The sequence below is a fragment of the Cebus imitator genome, unplaced genomic scaffold (assembly GCF_001604975.1).
Source record: "Cebus imitator isolate Cc_AM_T3 unplaced genomic scaffold, Cebus_imitator-1.0 Scaffold454, whole genome shotgun sequence".
Classification (NCBI taxonomy): Eukaryota; Metazoa; Chordata; class Mammalia; order Primates; family Cebidae; genus Cebus; species Cebus imitator.
This window is the reverse complement of record NW_016107769.1, coordinates 257,515-264,450: the sequence shown is the minus strand read 5'-3', so window position 1 is coordinate 264,450 and position 6,936 is coordinate 257,515.

Genomic DNA, 6,936 nt, shown 5'->3' with positions numbered 1-6,936 from the left:
GTAGTTGTGACAAAAGCAGATAACTGGGCCACGCTCCAAACCTACTAAACCAGAATCTCTATGGAACAGATACCTTGAAAACTGTGTTTTTAGCAACCATCCCAGGGGACTATTATGTACAATGTAGTTTGGAAACTGCTAAATTAATGCTTCTGAAAGTGGGCTAACATCTTGGGATATAGATCTTTTAAGGACTCTTTGCAATTGAATAAAGACTTTATTGTCTCATAGATCAAACCCTGAAAATGGCAGCCTAACCTGTAGAAACACATTTGTATATATAAAGGAGTTTGGAAAGAAACTTCAGCACCACATGTTTTCTTCTCCTGGTTGACAGAGCCTATATATTGCCCAGTGTATTTTTAATTGCTTCTGTGTATTTCAGCAAATACACTCAGGACTGTGAGTGAAAGTAGCCACCCCCATGACCTTAGCCTCACTCAATCACCTAGTGGTCACCTCTGAAAACTTGATGAAATGGATATTGGAAAGTGAGGGCTTAGGGTGATTTATAACTTCTGGCTGAAAATCATCCTACAACGATTCCCTCTCTTTTTTTTAATCTGGAAAAGTTTAGCTGATGAAACATACCCAAATTCCTCTTTGAGTACCCAAATCTGCTGGACCTCAGGGTCTCCTGAACATACACCACAAGATGATATCTACAGCAATGATAAGACACTGGGCTAAATGTATTCTAGCCTAGTGAATTCCATGAAAATGTAGTTGTTTGATTTATGTTAATTTTTAAAATCCTGATGATTTTATATCCTCTATCTCAGCCAATTTTATTAACATTTGCCTCTTTTTCCTCAAAATGGGGTGGGGGGCAGGGTAGTGGAAAGGGGAAGATGCAGCACAGACATTTCCATACTTGTTGGTTCTAAATAATTGGTCTTCAGTTAAAGAGGGACTTCTTTGTATTTGGGGCACTGTGGCTATTCTATCACACTTTTCCAGCATTTCCCAAAAGTTACACCTCCTTCCCTGGAGTATGAATTACACACAAATGTCATTGAATGTATTTGAAAAACACTAGGGTATACAAAGTTAACTGCTTTCTTTTCTGTAAAACTTCCAAGAGCCTTTACTATATTAATCTTCATTAGAATCTCTGAGAGAAAAATATAGCATCCAGTAGCTCACAAAAAAATTACATAACTGTAGATTACCTTCTTCATAGAGCATCTTATGTGTCTATTTTTTCACTCCCACTCACATATCACAGCAGACACCTAACCAAATTCTGCTTAATGTTGCCTAAGCAGAGAGACTATCCGGACCATTTTCCCTAAGGTAGCCCCAAATACCACTTCATCACTCTATCCCTTTAATCATCTTTATTTGTCCCCTAGCACTTACCAGTACCTGATAAAAATCTTGTCTCTTTTTGTTATCTCCCTTAGTAAAATATAAGCTCTAGAAGAGCAGGGATGTTTTTCTTTGATACAAATGCTATATTTCTAGTATCTAGAACAGAGCCTAACATATGGAAGGCATCACAACAAATCAAAATTTGCTGAAGGAATAAGCAGATAAAACATTCAATTTCAACAAATATGCTCAGGACTGTGACTGAAAGTAGCCATCCCCATGACATTTCTTTACATCAAAAAATGTTAACCTTAAGACCAAATGAACATCACTGCTCAATACTATCCAGAGAAGAACATATATCTGCAAATTCTTTTAAGGGATAGAGATAGCCTTTCCTAACTCCTTTGTGGGCAGATATGAACTAAACTGTTCTGAAATGTCTGTTGTAAATTAGCACATTTTCCCAAGTCATATCTTTTAGATTGATTGTATTCTAAAAAGTTGCCTAAAGTATTTCTGTGTCTTACACCCTGGTAGGAAATGTGACAATAGAATAGCTCTGTGTTTTGTAACAGAGTAATAAATAGAACTGCCTATACTGCTAATTTCTTTTTCTTTTCTTTCTTTTTTTTTTTATGAGACAGAGTTTTGCTCTGTTATCCCGACTGGAATGCAGTAGTGCAATCTCGGCTCACTGCAACCTCCGCCTCCCAGGTTCCAGCAATTCTCTTGCCTCAGCCTCCCATGTAGCTGGGACTACAGGCATGTGCCAACACGCCTGCTAATTTTTGTATTTTTAGTAGAGACAGCGTTTTGCCATGCTGGCCACACTGCTCTTTAACTCCTGACCTCAGGTGTTCCACCCACCTCAGCCTCCAAAAGTGCTGGGATTACAGGCTTGAGCCACCACATCCGGCCTATACTGTTAATTTCTTGTGGCTAATTTTCAAAACCAATGCCATCCAAGTATTGGAGTAAATACTCTAAACCACATCACAGTTTAGAAAATGTAGGATTTTGGACACCCTAGACCAGGGACAACTGGAGAAGACACAGAACCAAAAATTACAGCACTTTATGAATATAAATGAAGCTGATAAATAAAGACAACACAGATGAGCTCTAAGGGTAAGATGGTGGAGTGAAGCTAGTTTACACAAAATACATTCCCAACATTTACAAAAATAATAAACCTAAAATATGGAAAATTGAGCAGCAAACATGCAAAGCCTCATATACCACAATCTTTGAAAAGTTGCAGTAAAGGCAATGAGAAACAGTTTTCATTGATATAGCTCTCATCAAGCCCCTGTCTCTCATGAAGTAGTACAGTGGAAATAATGTAAGTAGATCTTTTAAAGTCCTGAAACTTGATTGAGAAGAAAAGTTTTGGAAAATTTCTTACAAGAAAAGAAGCCACTTGTTATCAACCACAATATCTCCCCATAGACCAGAAGTCAGTGAACCTTCATTTTGGCTTTTGCAGATTTGGGCAGATCCTGATATAAGAAGACATGACAATTATAATAATCCACAGATAATTTTCTCTAGCAATAATTGAGAGTAGACAAGATAGTAAACAAACAAGAAATTCAGTTAAATAAGACAAAATTATTTGAAGTAGTAAAGGGCTCAGAAAGAAGCAGCTTATGGCCATGTGCTGCTGAATTCTCCTTTCAAGCTTTCAGGATAATAGGACTGTGGCAAAAACCCAAAGGTTTTGCATTGTTTTGTTTTGGTTTTTTCTCTCTATTGCCTAGGATGGGTGGATAAAATGGGAAAAGTTGACTTCTGACATTGATTGTATTTGTTGGAAAGAAAGGTTCGAGGACTTCATTTTGAACAACTTTAAGCCTAAGATACTCTATGTGTCATAGGTGGCGTCACTATTTGGGTCAGTGGTTCCCAGTCCTAACTTTGGATTAGAGTCACCACATGGGGAGCTGCTGAAACATGCCAATTCCTGAGCTTCAAGCCAGGTCACATAAATCAGAATCTTTAGAGGGTGAGGTCCAAGCCTTGGTATTTTTTAAAAGTTTCCTCAAACTGATTGTGATTCCTAGTAAGAATAATTATTGAACCAAGTGGGATAAATCTTGTTACAGGCATTTTAAAGAAATTACAGACAGGAAATCAGGAATCCGCCAATCGCAACTGCCCTTGCACAGCAGAATGTGGCTAGAACACCCAATGCCTAGAATTCAAACTGAGGCTCTTAAGGAGGTACAAAATGACAAGTGAGTGAAGAAAAATTTATCCCACTATATTTATAATTTCTCAGAGAACTCTTTAATTTAAACATGACTACAATAGAAAGATATAGAATGACAGCTTTGCAAAAATATGAGCAGGAGACTAGGAGAAAGCAAGAGAGAGTAGGAAGAAATGGGAATATAGATACTGAATCCACCCTTGAAAATAGCATTCTTTAGTAAGGAAAAGAAAAATTTCAAGAGAACGTGGAGTCATTGAGACAAGACATCAAAGACAAATGGTAAAACAATGGAATGAGAAGAATAAGATGAAAAGGCAGATTACAGAGGTTAAAAAAAAAAGCTGGGAACCAAAACAGCATTACTGAACTATAAAACATATTATATACCATAAAATGATGAAAGAATAAACCAGAGGTCATGATATTAATATCAGAGAAGATTGAATTCAAGGGGGAAACAGGGTTTTGATAAGGGACACCATCCGCAATGAGGATATAACTGCCATAAATATTCATGCACCAAATAACAGAATCAGAATATATAGCACATAAACTACATAAAATGCAATGAGAAATCTTCAAAAACACAGTAGTAGAAGTTGATCTTAACACATTTCTGTTACCTGCATCAGACAAAGTAGACAGAAAATAGGCAAGAATAGCCAGAAAAATTCTGAAAGAGAAGCATAACAGAGCAGAATTAAAAGCACTGTGAACCTGCAAAGACGAAAAGAGTCTGATAGTAGAGAAGAAATAGGTGGACCAATGGAACACAATAGAGTCCAGAATTAGATTGCTATACATATGGAAATTTAACATATGACAAAGTTAGCATTTCATATCAGCAAAGAAAATAGGGATGATTCACTTGATGACGTTTGGACTTGCGACTGTTTCACAGAAAAGCTGAATTTATTCCTCATTTATTATACCAAAATGAATCCTCAATGGATAAAAGGTTTTAATAGTAAGAAAGATGCTAGATGAAAACATAAGAGGATTAATTTATACACTTGGTTTGAAAGCAATTCCTAAGCAGAATACAAATGTCAGAATCCAAATGTAAACCGCACTTACTACAAATACTGAAAATGTCAGAAACAAAGACAAAAGACACATTGAAAAAGCATTTGCAGCATATATGACAGACAAATGACTATGTTGTTTGTTTACAACAAGCTTCTACAAATCAGTGACAAAAGGATAAACAACCCCCCCCACCACAAAACACAGGCAAAGAATAGCAACAGGCAGTTCTCAGAAAATGAAATACAAATGGCCATTAAACACATAAAAAGATGCTCGACCGCATTCATGATTAATGAAATGCAAATACAAACAGCAATGAAGATGTCTTATTCACCCACCTGATTGTCAATAATTCAAAAGCTCACCAAGATGAGTAACAGGCACTCACATACACCGCTGGTGGAAATGCAAATTGATGCCACCTCTGGGGAAGATAATTGGGCAATAGAGGCAGTCCATGTATCCAACAATAACCACTACTGGAAAAGGGGTCACTTAAAGGAAGTCTACTTAAAACAGAAACCAGAATATCATCATTAATTTTTTAAATGTTTAATTGAAATTTTTTAAAAAAAATTAAACCTACAAAAATGTGTCATAATTTTTAAAACGTTTTAATGCAACTGCAAGCACATTCTTTGAGCAATGAATACATCAAATATTGGCAATTGGGGGTTTTTTGGTGTGACTTTTCTGACTAAATTGCATAATAATATAAGAAAGCATCCTTTTCATTATTTCATAGCAGGATCACAAAGAGTAAGTTTTATAAAATATTAAAAGATTTCATCAATTTTCCCAAGGACCTCTCATAATTCCTGATATTCCCATCATTCTCTTTCATACTAGCCATCTTGTCACTATATACATGGATTTCTTCTGTCCCCTAAAAGATAACTCTGCCAATTCTCACCTGTCAATGTCTTTGTGGGATTCAAGCAAATCTCTCACTTTCATCAACTTCATTAAGTCTCGTGTCTTTTACAATATTTAAAATTTCACTTTGCCATTGATTTGCACTCTCTTTCTATTATAAAGATTGACAAAGACATTTATGTGATGAGCAAGGATAGACTCCAGTGTTAACTAGAGAGGGGTGAGTGGGAAAAAATTTCCTAAATGGCCAATTCACTAAAGAATATTGTTGTGCTTTTGTGTATTAGTCCATTTTCACACTGCTATAAAGAACTATCTAAGACTGCAGAATTTATGAAGAAAAAAGATTTAATTTACTCAGTTCTGCATGGCTGGAGAGGCCTCAGGAAACTTAAAATGATGATGGAAGTTAAAGGCGAAGCAAGGAACTTCTTCACATGGTGGCAGGAGAGACACAGAAGGGCAAACTGCCACACACTTTTAAACAATCAGATCTCATGAGAACTCATTACCACAAGAACACCATGGGGGAAACAGACCCTGTGATCCAGTTGCCTCCAACCAGGTCCCTCCCTCGACACATAGGTACTACAATTTGAGATAAGATTTGGGTGGGGACACAGAGCCAAACCCTATCATTTAATGATTGTTTGCTCCTCCATAAAATCTTATAACCAAGTCTAGAGACTCAGATAAGTATTTGGTTAATAAGGATTTCCTATTGTATACTGAAATTTAAAATGCATCTATTCTTTTTTTTATTATACCTTAAGTTCAGGGATACATGTGCAGAACATGCAGGTTTGTTACATACGTATACACATGCCATAGTGGTTTGCTGCGCCCATCAACCTGTCACATACATTAGGTATTTCTTCTAATGCTATCCCTCCCCTGCTCCCCACCCCTGACAGGCCTCAATGTGTGATGTTCCCCTCCCTATGTCAGTGTGTTCTCATTGTTCAACTCTCACTTATAAGTGAGAACATGCATGTGGTGTTTGGTGTTCTGTTCCTGTGTTAGTTTGCTGAGATGATGGTTTCCAGCTGCATCCATGTCCCTGCAAAGGCCATGAGCTCATCCTTTTTTACAGGTGCATAGTATTCCATGGTGTATATGTGCCACATTTTCTTTATCAAGTCTATCATTGATAGGCATTTGGGTTGGTTCCAAGTCTTCGCTATTGTAAATAGTGCTGCAATAAACATATATGTGCATGTGTCTCTACAGTAGAATGATTTATAATCCTTTGGGTATATACCCAATAATGGGACTGCTGGGTCAAATGGTATTTCTGGTTCTAGATCCTCAAGGAATCACCACACTGTCTTCCACAATGGTTGAACTAATTTATACTCCCAACAGTGTAAAAACATTCCTATTTCTCCACATCCTTTCCAGCATCTGTTGTTTCCTGAATTTTAATGATCATCATGCTAACTGGCATGAGATGGTATCCCACTGTGGTTTTGATTTGCATTTCTCTAAGTACCAGTGCA